Genomic DNA, 13,940 nt, shown 5'->3' with positions numbered 1-13,940 from the left:
AGAAACTCTGAATCCTTTTTTCTCTTGTAATTCCTATCCTGCTATTACATAATCTGCCTGATCTTTATGTCTTTCAGTCTTCCTTCTCAGTCCTGTGCCTTAAGTCTAAATTTCTCCTGAAACTTAACTACTTCTCTCTCATTTTCATTACATCTTGTTTGTTACTACTATACTAACCTTTCTAAAACATTTATTTCACCATAGATTATTCTAAGGCCTTGGTTTCCTAATGAGTAATAGTGGCATTTATCAGGGTTATTGTCAGGAATGGTGGGGCTTCCCAGGTGGCATTAGTGGTAAAGAACCTGCCTGCCAATGCAGGAGATGTAAGAGATGCAGGTTCAGTCCCTGGGTCGGGAACATCTCTGGAGGAGGGCGTGGCAACCCACTCCAGTATTCTTGCCTGGAGAATCCTATGGACAGAGGAGCCTGGCAGGATACAATCCATGGGGTCACAGAGTCAGACACGACTGAAGTGACTTAGCAGCAACAGGAGTGGTAATGGTAAGTGTTGATATAATACAGAGTTTAAGAAAAGAAATTAACAATTATCTATTCACTAAAAGAGTAATTAATGAAGCTTAATATATGGGGATAGTTGCTTATCGTAACAGGTGCCCCAAGAATTTTGAATTAAAGTTAGCCTTGTTGCACAGTAAAAACACAGGGGAGTCAATAGTAACCAAAGCCTCTGGAGAGGTCAGTTAACTAAAAGTTTACTGACCAGTCAGGCCAGTTTCAAATAAGTGGCAGAGCCAGAAACCTGATGGTGGGGATGTGTGCTTTGTGATAAACTTGACTGTATAGGGCAAGAAAAAGAAGTCGAGGTGTAGGATGGGTCCTATAGTTCTTAGTTTATTTTTTTTAAGATGAGACATTTAAATAGGTTGTTCAGTTGCTAAGTTGTGTTTGACTCTTTGTGACCCTGTGAGCTGCAACACGCCAGGCTTTCCTGTCCTTCACTATCTCCTGGAGTTTGCTCAAACTATGTTCATTGAGTCAGTGATGCTACCTAACCATCTTGTCCTCTGCTGCCCTCTTCTTTTGCCTTCAGTCTTTACCAGCATCAGGGTATTTCCCAGTGGGTCAGCTCTTCACATTAGGTGGCCAACGTATTGGAGCTTCAGCATCAGTCATTTCAATGAATATTCAGGGTTGATTTCCTTTAGGATTGACTGGTTTGAACTCCTTGCAGTCCAAGGGACTCTCAAGAGTGTTCTCTAGCACCACAATTCAAAAACATCAATTCTTCAGTGCTCAGCCTTCTTTATGATCCAATTCTCACATCTATACGTGACTACTGGAAAAACCATAGCTTTGACTATAGGGACATTGTTGGCGAAGTGATGTCTCTGCTTTTTAAAATGCTGTCTAGCTTTGTCATAGCTTTCCTTCCAAGAAGCAAGCGTCTTTTAATTCCATGGCTGCAGTCACCATCTGCAGCAATTTTAGAGCCCAAGAAAATAAAATCTGTCCCTGTTTCCATTGTTTCCCCATTTATTTGCCATGAATTGATGGGACCAGATACCATGATCTTTGTTTTTTGAAAGTTGAGTTTTAAGCCAACTTTTTCACTCTGCTCTTTCACTCTCATCAGGAGGCCCTTTAGTTCCTCTTCGCTTTCTGCCATAAGGGTGGTGTTACCTGCATATCTGAAGTTGTTGATATTTCTCCTGGCAGTCTTAATTCCAGCTTATGATTCCTCCAGTCCATGACATACTCTGCATATAGGGCTTCCCAGGTGGCTCAGCGATAAAGAATCCACCTGCAATGTAGGAGTTTCAGGAGACAAGTTCAGTCCTTGGGTCTGGAAGATCCCCTGGAGGAGGGCATGGCAACCCACTCCAGTTTTCTTGCCTGGAGAATCCCATGGACAGATGAGCCTGGCAGGCTACAGTCCACAGAGTCAAAAAAGTCAGACGTGACTGAAGCAACTTGGCACACACCCATGCACTCTGTATATAAGTTAAACAGTGTGACAATACACAGCCTTGATGTATTCCTTTCCCAATTTGAGCTGGTTCATTGTTCCATATCCAGTTCTAACCGTTGCTTCTTGACCTGCATACAGGTTTCTCAGGAGGCAGATAAGATGGTCTGTGATCCACACAGTCAAAGGCTTTGGTGTAGTCAATGAAGCAGAAGTAGATATTTTTCTGGAATTCCCTTGCTTTTTCTATGATCCAGTGAATGTTGGCAATTTGATCTCTGATTCCTCTGCCTTTTCTAAATCCAGCTTGTACCTCTGGAAGTCCTTGGTCACGCATTGCTGAAGGCTAGCTTGAAAGGATTTTGAGCATTACCTGCTAGCATGTGAAATGAGCACAATTGTCTGGTAGTTAGAACATTCTTTGGCATTGCCCTTCTTTGGGATTGGAATTTTCTAGTCCTTTGGCCACTGCTGAGTTTTCTAAATTTGCTGATATATTGAGTGCAGCACTTTAACAGCATCATCTTTTAAAAAGGATTCAGTCCTGTCAGATTCATTGCGACCCCATGTCCTGTAGCCTGCTCGCCAGGCTGTTTTGTCCACAGGATTCTCCAGGCAAGAATACTGGAGTGGGTTGCTGTGCCCTCCTCCAGGGGATTTTCCTCACCCAGGGATCAAACCCACATCTCTTATGTCTCCTGCATTGGCAGGCAGGTTCTTTATCACTAGCACCACCTGGGAAGACTTGAAACATGTTACTGGGTTACAAGAATGAAGTCAGCTGAGAAAGACATGTTAAATAAAGCTCAGAAGGATTACCTGATGCTTTTAAGAAACGGTATGAGGTCAAAAGACCAGAAAAGCACATTTTGTAGAAACTAGATAAAAAGAGTTGGGTATGGGTGCTGATACAGATATATGCAGGGAGCAAAAGATGAATTAATGCCTTTTAACTGGGAGAACCTGAGGACAGGAAGGAGCAACCTGAAATAATGGGCATGAAGCTAACAGGACCTGCCAATGAAAAAAGGACTCCTAGATCTGAGGCTGGGTTATGCCAGTGATGGTTCCTTGTTCATTACTTAGAACTCTTGAGCTTTCAGTCTTGACACTGAATTTCTCTCTCGCTCTCTTTCTCTCTTACACATTCTCTGAGCCAGAATGTCTGCCCCTAACAAGAAACTTTAGCTGCATAGCTGCTTAATCTCTACATGGTATCTCTTTCCTGATGGGCAGAAAGAGGATTTATAAGTTTACTTGCACAAACTGCCCAGGATGGTGTCTGACAAATAGTAGGCACTCAATTAATGTTAGCTGTTAGTATTACAAAAAACTAATCACCATTCTTGTTACCCTTTCCCTGTATTTTGTTTCCCTCGTAGCTCAGTTGGTAATGAATCTGCCTGCAATGCAGGAGACCCGGGTTCAATTCCTGGGTTAGGATGATCCCCTGGAGAAGGAAATGGCTACTGACTCCAGTATTCTTGCCTGGATAATCCCATGGACAGAGGAGCCTGGCAGGCTACAGCCCACGGGGTTGCAAGAGTCAGACACGACTTGCCAATAAACCACAACTGGTATATGCTCTTAAGAAATATCAGGCAGTGTCACTTCTGGCGGAATGGAATAGGGGATTTGAGAATGACAAAGATTTGTCAAGTGCTGTGGGCAATTGGGGCGGTAAGGAAAGACTAATACAGAGGGTCTAAGAATGGAAACAAAATTTATTAGTTGTATCATTTTATTCTATACTACTGTGTCATTGTAAGACTAGAGCAATGGAGGAAAAAGACAGGTTAATATAAAGTGAAAGTTGTGTTTGAGGACATTAGCTATTAGATCTGTGTGTGTGAGTGATTTCTGTTAGTGAGAAATCAGTCTGGTATTCACCGTCTTTCATACGGGATGGATGCAGCCTAAAGACAGTGACAGAGGGGCCGCATCTGTGTGGGGAGCAATTTGACTGGTGTCCCCAGCTTCTTACTCCTTCAGTCTACCGCTTTCTTTATGCCACAGGCCACACTTCTTACAGGCTGCTCCCAGACTAAGCATGGTGGAAGGTACTGAGGAAGTCCCCATCTGATGACACACAGAACTCCAAAGGGCAATTTGGGGGTTTTCCTGGTGGTCCAGTAACGGAGACTCTGCGCTCCCAATCTGGGGACTTGGGATTGATTCCTGGTCAGGGAACTAGATACCGCATGCCACAACTAGGAGTTTGCATGCTGCAGCTAAAGATCATTCATACAACAGCTAACGCCTGGTGCAGCCAAATAAAAATATTTAGAAGACAAACATTTTCAAAGGGCAATTTTGACTTAAGGACTCCCTATTGAACTGACTAAAACTTTCTTTGAATTTTGCTGTGTTTGGGGACTTCCTATCCAATCTTCCTGCCTTTCCTCTCTCTTTCCATAGATCACCCTGCAGTCACACTCTGAAGCCCTTCCTGCCTTCTGCTCCCTTCTCTTAAAAAGTTTTTACATGTCTAGTCTTTTCTTAGCATTTGTCTCTCTATGGACCCAAACTTGCTGAAGAGTCACGGAATGTGAAAGTAATAGGAAGAAGAATGGTTGGAATAATTGAAACGTGTTAGAAATTCAAGTCATTTAAATTCTGATAATAAGGTACCAGAGATGGAGTGATTCCTAATGATGCAAAGGTCCAGTACTACATAATTTGGGGTTAAGCACTTTCAAAGATATTTTGCCAAAAGCCCTTTCATTTTTGCTGGTGGCTGAGGATAATGAAGGGTCATTTGATTCATTTGAATACCCCAAACCTGGTGAGTTTAGTAGAATGTTCAAATGGAACATTGGGAACATGGCCTGGTGTCTCTGAAGAAAAGGTTTCACTAGAAAAGGAAAATAGCTGCTCATACAATTAGCTGTAGGTAAGATCATGGTGGCTAAAGATTTCAAGGAGAGCTAAGAGCTTACAACAGGAGATCCCTTTTCAGTGATATTTATGAATCTTGTGTATTTGTTTTGGAATATTGATAAATTTCCATCAAGAAAATAGATATTTTTCTCTATAGAGTATATAAGGACACAGTCAGCGTAAATGCAGAAGGTGCTGCTGCTGCTGCTAAGTCGCTGCAGTCGTGTCCAACTCTGTGCGACCCCATAGACAGCAGCCCACTAGGCTCCCCCATCCCTGGGATTCTCCAGGCAAGAACACTGGAGTGGGTTGCCATTTCCTTCTCCAATGCATGAAAGTGAAAAGTGAAAGTGAAGAAACTGAGTCCTGTCTGACTCTTAGTGACCCCATGGACCGTAGCCTACTAGGCTCCTCCGTCCATGGGATTGTCCAGGCAAGAGTACTGGAGTGGGTTGCCATTGCCTTCTCCAGGAAGAAGGTGATTGGGATGGAAATAGGCTTGCTCTATATTAGCAGGGTTTTTTAAAAAAGTTCTTTGTTATTGTGGAATATTACCATCTGTTCTCTCATCATTGAAGTGTAGAATAGCATTTAGCAAGTTACTTATCTGGGTCTTGGTTTGCGTGTGCATGATAGAAGGTTTTAACTATGTGCAAGGAGATCCAACCAGTCCATCCTAAAGGAGATTTGTCCTGGGTGTTCATCAGAAGGACTGATGCTGAAGCTGAAACTCCAATACTTTGGCCACCTCATGCGAAGAGCTGACTCATTGGAAAAGACCCTGATGCTGGGAAGGATTGGGGGCAGGAGGAGAAGGGGATGGCAGAGGATGCGATGTTTGGATGGCATCACCGACTCAATGGACATGAGTTTGGGGTGGACTCTGGGAGTTGGTGATGGACAGGGAGGCCTGGCGTGCTGCGGTTCATGGGGTCGCAAAGAGTCAGACACGACTGAGCGACTGAACTGAACTGAACTGAATATTCTGTAATTATCTGACAATGTGTTTGCAAAAGTTTATTTCCTATAGGGAGGAAAATTTCTTTTTTACCCACCACATAAGGAGAATCTTCTAAAGAATGAAGTCAACATGAGAAAGCATGGAGATAGGGAGACATCATTCTGATATTTGAACCCCTGGCTCCAGCCATACCCGAAGCCATGGTGGTAGTGGTTTAGCTGCTACGTCGTGTCCAACTCTTGCAGTCCCATGGACTGCATTTGTCTCTCCAGGCTCCTCTGGGATTCATAATAAACCTGCCAGGCTCCTCTTGGGATTTCCTAGGCAAAAATACTGGAGTGGGTTGCCATTTCCTTCTTCAGGGGATCTTTCCGACCCAGAAATCGAACCCTGATCTTCTGCATTGCAGGTGGTCTCCTGTATTGCAGGCCAATTCTTTACTGACTGAGCCACCAGGGAAGGCCACCTGAAGCCACATACATGTTCAAAGCCAAGGAAATGCCTGAAGCCAATCCATTTCCTGTTTTGTTTAAACTAGTTTGGGATGGAATTCTATTACTTTTAATCCAGAGTTCTAATATAAATACTCTCTTAATAGCACTCATCAATAGCATCCCATTCCTATATTAATACAGAGACTCTTCCGAGTTTAACTACTACAAATTAGCATGCTTCTAGCACCGAAGAATTGATGCTTTTGAGCTGTGGTGTTGGAAAAGACTCAATCCCTTGGGCTGCAAGGAGATCAAACCAATCAATCCTAAAGGAAATCAGTCCTGAATATTCATTGGAAGCATTGATGCTGAAGCTGAAGCTCCAGCACTTTGGCCACCTGATGCGAACTGACTCATTGGAAAAGACCCTGATGCTGAAAGATTGAAAGCAGGAGGAGAAGGGGACGACAGAGGATGAGATGGTTGGATGGCATCACGGACTCGGACATGAGTCTGAGCAAGCTTCAGGAGTTGGTGATGGACAGGGAAGCCTGGCGTGCTGCAGTCCATGGGGTCACAAAGAGTCAGACACGACTGAGCGACTGAACTGACTGAATGTGATGACTGTGTTTGGTGACTTCCAAGCCACAAGTATGGGCCTTTGGATTAGTGAAAGAGGAAGGGATTTTTAGTTCCATGACCTGTGAATATTTGCACCATTATATAGGCTTGAATGAGGAATTCTAGTTACCTGATGAGATATGTATTTATTATAGGCTTTTAAAATAATTCAGTAATTCTTGGTTAAATGTTCATTTGGTTTATTATGAAAATTGCTGGGTAATTCTGTATTAAAAGATTTATAGCTACTACTTAACTTACCTCTTGCTAATAAAAACAGTGTGTTAAACTTTCTGATAGGGTTTATGAGGAATTGAAGCACAATATTCTATGCCCGTTTTGGTATTTATTTGATCATTTAAAGTGAGGATATGAAAGTAATGGAACAAATAAGGTGTATTTTTAAAATTCAGCTACTCCTGGTAAAAGTTAATTGTAAAGCACATTAGTAAGGATATTTATTGGAAACATCAAATCTTTTCCAAAACTTTGAGAAAGAAGGTCAGGTGCCATATCTCACCCAGGATTTCCTTATAGTTTATGGTATAGAAACCTCTACTATATATCATGAGCCTCTCATAATATCCTTCAGTTCTCTTTAAAATAAACTTTTTCTTTTACTGTTTCTATACAAGAGAAACTCCCACAAGAATTTCTTGAGTGTAGGACAAGATTGAGAGCTTAGGGATTCTGATCTTTTGTTTTTCTAATACATCTAAACCATAATATGGTCCCTCCTAGGCAACTTTATAGTATGATCAGCCACCTTTATAGTTCCTGAGTGGTCTTTGAATAAGAAATCTGGATAGAATCTGATGCTTGTGATTTATCATTTAGGAATTCTGAAGAGCAGAACTTCCCATTTCCTAATACTTTGATAAATCTCTTTTATTGAGAAGAGAAAAAAAAAACCCTTAATCTTTCTGTTACCGACTACGTGATTCTCATTTTAGAACGTGATATTTGTATTATGGAATTGTATATTCCATTGGTAGGAATAGATCCAAGTTTGTGGGCCTAAAGTTTAAACAACTTTAGGGAACCATCCTTTTTAACCTATGTAATAGATACAATAGTAAGAAAAAATACGCACACACACACATATGCCATTTTAACCATTTTAAGCTTCGATTCTGTGGCACTAAGTGTATTCACATTGTTGTGATACCATCACCATTATATATTTTCCAAACTTTTTCATCCTCCCAAATAGAAACTCTATATCCATTAAATGAATTTTCCATTTCCCCTCTCTCCCTGGCCCCTACTTTTTGTCTCTATGATCTTATCTATTCCGTGGACCTTACATCAGTGGACTCTTACAGTATTTGTCATCTTGTGTCTGGCTTGTTTCACTTAACATAATGTTTTCAAGGTTCATTCACACTGTAACATGTTCAAATTTCATTCCTTTTAAAGGTTGAATAATATTCCATTGTAGTATAGACTACATTTTGTTTATCCATTCATCTGTACATGGACACTTCGGTTGTTTCTATAATACCTTTTGACTATTATCGTGAGTGAAGCTATGAATTCTCTTGGAGTCCCTGCTTTCAGTTCTTTTGAGTAGAGGGATCGTTTTTAAGGAAAAGGATACAAAACACTGAATACAAATATAAGAACAAGAGGGCATATTTGGAATAAGAAAAAGTATAACAGAAATATAAATTTTTAAAAGCTGATAAATACCACAAACATCAAAAAATCCAGCAAAAGTTCAGTTTAGTTCAGTCATTCAGTCATGTCCAACTCTTTGCGACCCCATGGACTGCAGCAAGCCAGGCCTCCCTGTCCATCACCAACTCCCAGAGCTTGCTCAAACTCATGCCCATCGAGTCCGCCATCCAATCATCTCATTCTCTGTCATCCCCTTCTCCTCCGGCCTTCAATCTTTCCCAGCATCAGGGTCTTTTCTAATGAGTCAGTTCTTTGCATCAGGTGGCCAAAGCATTGGCGCTTCAGCTTCAGCATCAGTCCTTACAAAGAATATTCAGGACTGATTTCCTTTAGGATTGACTAGTTTGATCTCTTTGCAGTTCAAGAGACTCTCAAGAGTCTTCTCCAACACCACAGTTCAAAAGCATCAGTTCTTCGGTGCTCAGCTTTCTTTATAGTCCAACTCTCACATCCATACATGAAAAACCATAGCTTTGACTAGATGGACCTTTGTTGGCAAAGTAATGTCTCTGCTTTTTAATATGCGATCTAGGTTTGTCATAGCTTTTCTTCCAAGGAGCAAACGTCTTTTAATTTATGGCTATAGTCATCATGCAGTGATTTTGGAGCCCCACAAAATAAAGTCTGTCACTGTTTCCATTGTTTCCCCAATTTGCCATGAAGTGATGGGACCAGATGCCATGCTCTTAGTTTTTTGAATGTTGAGTTTTAAGCCAGCTTTTTCATTCTCTTGCACTTTCATTAAGAGGCCCTTTAGTTCTTCTTTGCTTTCTGCTGTAAAGGTGGTGTCATCTTTGTATCTGAGGTTATTGATATTTTTCCCAGCAATCTTGATTCCAGCTTGTGCTTCATCCAGCCCAGCATTTTGCATGATGTACTCTGCATATAAGTTAAATAAGCAGGGTGACAATATGCAGCCTTGATAAACTTCTTTCCCAATTTGGAACCAGTCTGTTGTTCCATGTCCGGTTCTAACTGTTGCTTCTTGATCTGCATACAGATTTCTCAGGAGGTGGGTAAGGTAGTCTGGTATTCCCTTCTCTTGAAGAATTTTCCACAGTTTGTTTTGATCCACACAGTCAAAGGCTTTGAAATAGTCAATAAAGCAGAAGTAGATGTTTTTCTGGAACTCTGTTGCTTTTTTGATGCTGCTGCTGCTGTTGCTAAGTCACTTGAGTCGTGTCCAACTCTGTGCGACCCCATAGACGGCAGCCCACCAGGCTCCCCTGTCCCTGGGATTCTCCAAGCAAGAACACTGGAGTGAGTTGCCATTTCCTTCTCCAATGCATGAAAGTGAAAACTGAAAGTGAAGTTGCTCAGTCGTGTCTGACCCTTCGCGACCCCATGGACTGCAGCCTACCAGGCTCCTCCGTCCATGGGATTTTCCAGGCAAGAGTACTAGAGTGGGTTGCTGTTGCCTTCTGCAGCTTTTTTGATGATCCAACGGATATTGGTAATTTGATCTCTGGTTCCTCTCCCTTTTCTAAATCCAGCTTGAATCTCTGGAAGTTCTTGGTCAATGTACCGTTGAAGCCTTGCTTGGAGAATTTTGAGCATTACTTTGCTAGCATGTGAGATAAGTGCAATTGTGTGTGGTAGTCAGAACATTCTTTGCATTACCTTTCTTTGGGGTTGAAATGAAAACTAACCTTTTCCAGTACTGTGGCCACTGCTGAGTTTTCCAAATTTGCTGGCATATTGAGCGCAGCACTTAACAGAGTCTTTTAAGACTTGAAGTAGCTCACCTGGAATTCCATCACCTTCACTAGCCTTGTTTGTAGTGATGCTTCCTAAGGCCCACTTGACTTCGCATTCCAGGATGTCTGGCTCTAGGTGAGTGATTACACCATTGTGGTTATCAGGGTCATTAAGATCTTTTTTGTATAGTTCTTCTGTGTATTCTTGCCACCTCTTCTTTATATCTTCTGCTTCCATTAGATCCATACTGTTTCTCCTTTGTCTGTCGCTTCTCTTCTTTTCTCAGCTATTTAAGCCCTCCTCATTCAACCATTGGACTTCCCTGGTGGCTCAGAGGTTAAAGCTTCTGCCTCCAATGCAGGAGACCTGGGTTCGATCCCTGGGTCGGGAAGATCCCCTGGAGAAGGAAATGGCAAACCACTCCAGTATTCTTGCCCGGAGAATCCCATGGACGGAGGAGCCTGGCAGGCTACAGTCCACGGGGTCGCAAAGAGTCGGACACGACTGAGCGACTTTCCTTCATTCAACCATTTTGCCTTTTTGCATTTCTTTTTCTTGGGGATGGTCTTGATTACTGCCTCCTGTACAATGTCATGAACCTCTGTCCATAGTGCTTCAGGCAGTCTCAGAGCTAATCCCTTGAATCTATTTGTCACTCCCACTGTACAATCGTAAGGCATTTGATTTCGGTCATAACTGAATGATCTAGTGGTTTTCCCTACTTTCTTCAATCTAAGTTTGAATTTGGCAAGAAGGAGTTCACGGTCTAAGACACAGTCAGCTCCTGGTCTTGTTTGGCTGACTGTATAGAGCTTCTCCATCTTTGGCTGCAAAGAATATAATCAATCTGATTTTGGTATTGACCATCTGTTGATGTTCATGTGTAGAGTTGTCTCTTGTTTTGTTGGAAGAGGGTGTCTGCTATGACCAGTGTGTTCTCTTGAGAAAAACTCTGTTAGCCTTTGCTCTATTTCATTTTGTACTCCAAGGCCAAACTTGTCTGTTACTCCAGGTATCTCTTGACTTCCTACTTTTGCATTCCAGTCCCCTGTGATGAAGAAGACATCTTTTTTTGGTGTTCTAATCAATCCTGGGTAATCATTGGAAGGGCTGATGTTGAAGCTGAAACTCCAATATTTTGGCCACCAGATGCGAAGAGCTAACTCATTTGAAAAGACCCTGATGTTGGGGAAGATTGAGGGCAGGAGGAGAAGGGGACGACAGAGGATGAGATGGTTAGATGGCATCACCGACTCAATGGACGTGAGTTTGGGTAAACTCCGGGAGTTGGTGATGGACAGCGAGGCCTGTTGTGCTGCAGTTCATGGGGTCACAGAGAGTTGGACATGACTGAGCAATTGAAATGAACTGAACTGAACTAGAAGGTATTACAGGTCCTCATAGAACCGTTCAACTTCAGCTTCTTTGGCATTAGTGGTTGGGGCATAGACTTGGATTACTGTGATACTGTGTGGTTTGCCTCGGAAATGAACAGAGATCATTCTGTCATTTCTGAGATTGCACCCAAGTACTGCATTTTGGACTCTTTTGTTTACTATGAGGGGCTACTCCATTTATTCTAAGGGATTCTTGCCCAGTGTAGTAGATATAATGGTCATCTGAATTAAATTCACCCATTCCCGTCCATTTTAGTTTGCTGATTCCTAAAATGTTGATGTTCACTCTTGCCATCTCCTGTGTGACCTCTTGTTTGATTCATGGACCTAACATTCCAGGTTCCTATGCAATATTATTCTTTACAGCATCGGACTTTACTTCCATCACCAGATACATCCACAACTGGGCGTTAGCCATGTTACCACAAACTAATTCTGAGCCCAGAGAGCAAGTTTATATTATAATATTATAATATAACATTATCAGTTTCTATAGCAAGGGTGAAAAGATAATTCAGTCTTCTCTCTAACGTGGTTGTCTAAAATTTTTTTTTTTCGTTAGCAGTAGTTTGAATTTTTTTCTTTCATCCTCTTAACTAATTGGTGATTCCATGTCTCTAACTTCCTCTGCATTATTTTGTACTGGCTGTGCTTCTTACCTGAAGGCAAGCCCCTTGGGGCTCCAGCCCTTCGATCTCCCTCCATACTGCCCCAGGTCCAGTTCCATGAAGTACCTGGTCCTTCCCATTCCCTGAACCCTGTCTCTGCCAGATTGGTCTTGGATTGGTGAGTGAGTCTGGATCATAGTGGTCCCAAGCAGTGACTCATTTAGCCTTTTCTCCTTGGGATCGAAGATATGGATGTGGAGGGACTGCTGACAATCTCAAGACTGCCACCAGCGAGTAGAGGATGACCCCCAGTGCTCCATGGCTTCCATGTGCCTGAGACTCCTGCTTCCTTCCTTTGTTCATTGAGGAAAACTAAGAGCCTTGGAAAGGGGCTTTTTAAGTGAAGGACTCTGAGTATGAAGTTTCCTTAGTCTCTGTCTACTGGCCAAGCATGGGACAGTGGGTGACCTGTTTGGTAAGAAAGATGCTTTGCAGGGGGTAGGCTACTTCCCAATTCTTGAAGCCCTCTTTTTGTTCACAGTTGGGTCCCAAAGATCCTCAACACTAGGCCCAGTACTCCAAACTCAAATCAGGGATTATTTAACTCATTCCCACTTTACATTCTGTGGCTCAACATTGAGTTATCTTGGCTTCACATAACATCTCAATAACTGAAATTCTTGGACTTCCCTGGTAGTCCAGTGATTAAGAATTCACGAGGCAATTCAGGGGATGTGGGTTCAATCCTTGGCTGGGGAACTAAGATCCCACATGCCACAGAGCAACTAAACCTTTGTGCCACAACTGTAAAAGCTCAAGTGGCCCCAACAAAGAGCCCCCTGTGCTGCAATGAAGACCCAGTGCAGCCAAAAATACCTTCAAGCAATAAAGAACACCCAAAACTTAAATCCTACATTCTTTCTGTGCCTTAAAACTTCAGATGAGGAGCTCATGCCTTCTCTTGCCAGTGTACTGCTCACAGGCACACAGCATCACACTCATTTTCATGAAACAATGCACAAGAATAGGGGCTGAGACCCTGCCATTCATTCAGCTGTCAAACCTCTGCATGCTAATTATGAACAATGCATTATTTAAGAGTGTAGGAAGATGGAAGTTTGCACCCGTGAAACTGTGCCCATGTTTTTTGCTTTGTAGATATCTTTCTGATGCCCAGCATCTGCTTCTGAGTTCAAAAGTTTTGATTCCATGTTGCCATGTATGGGACCAAATAGAAATCTCTTGAGCATAGCCTCTTGGACGCTGAGCTTTTCTGGAAGCATAGATGACCTCTTGTGGTATAAGCAGCTTGATGAGAGTTCCTAACTTCTCTTGGCTCTCGTGAAATTATCTGACACTTGTTCCAGGCATTTCTGGCCTGCCCTGGCTCCTGTTGTTCCTGAGCAATGAACGTGAGCAAGGAACGAAGAAAAATAAAGGTATATATTAGCAAAAAGTCCCTCCATAACTACATGAGAAAGCCAGATGGGCAGAGCTCAGGTATTGCACTTCAGATGCTAAAGAGGCTGGGATGTAGTGACATTGGTTTTGTCTCTTTAACACAGACCAAAATAAGAGTTATTTAACCAAGCTGTCTCTTCCATGGAAATGTCCAGTTAGGTGAACAGTTGGCAGCGTAGGGCTCTTCCTTTCTTATTGCATCATTGTCTGGGATATTGCTTTTTTCTTCATGGGAGGTGATGGCTCATCACTAGCCAAGTTCAAACCAGT

Source organism: Giraffa tippelskirchi, chromosome 5, assembly GCF_054371585.1.
Source record: "Giraffa tippelskirchi isolate mGirTip1 chromosome 5, T2T-mGirTip1v1.2.pri, whole genome shotgun sequence".
Classification (NCBI taxonomy): domain Eukaryota; kingdom Metazoa; phylum Chordata; class Mammalia; order Artiodactyla; family Giraffidae; genus Giraffa; species Giraffa tippelskirchi.
This window is presented reverse-complemented; position numbering follows the sequence as displayed.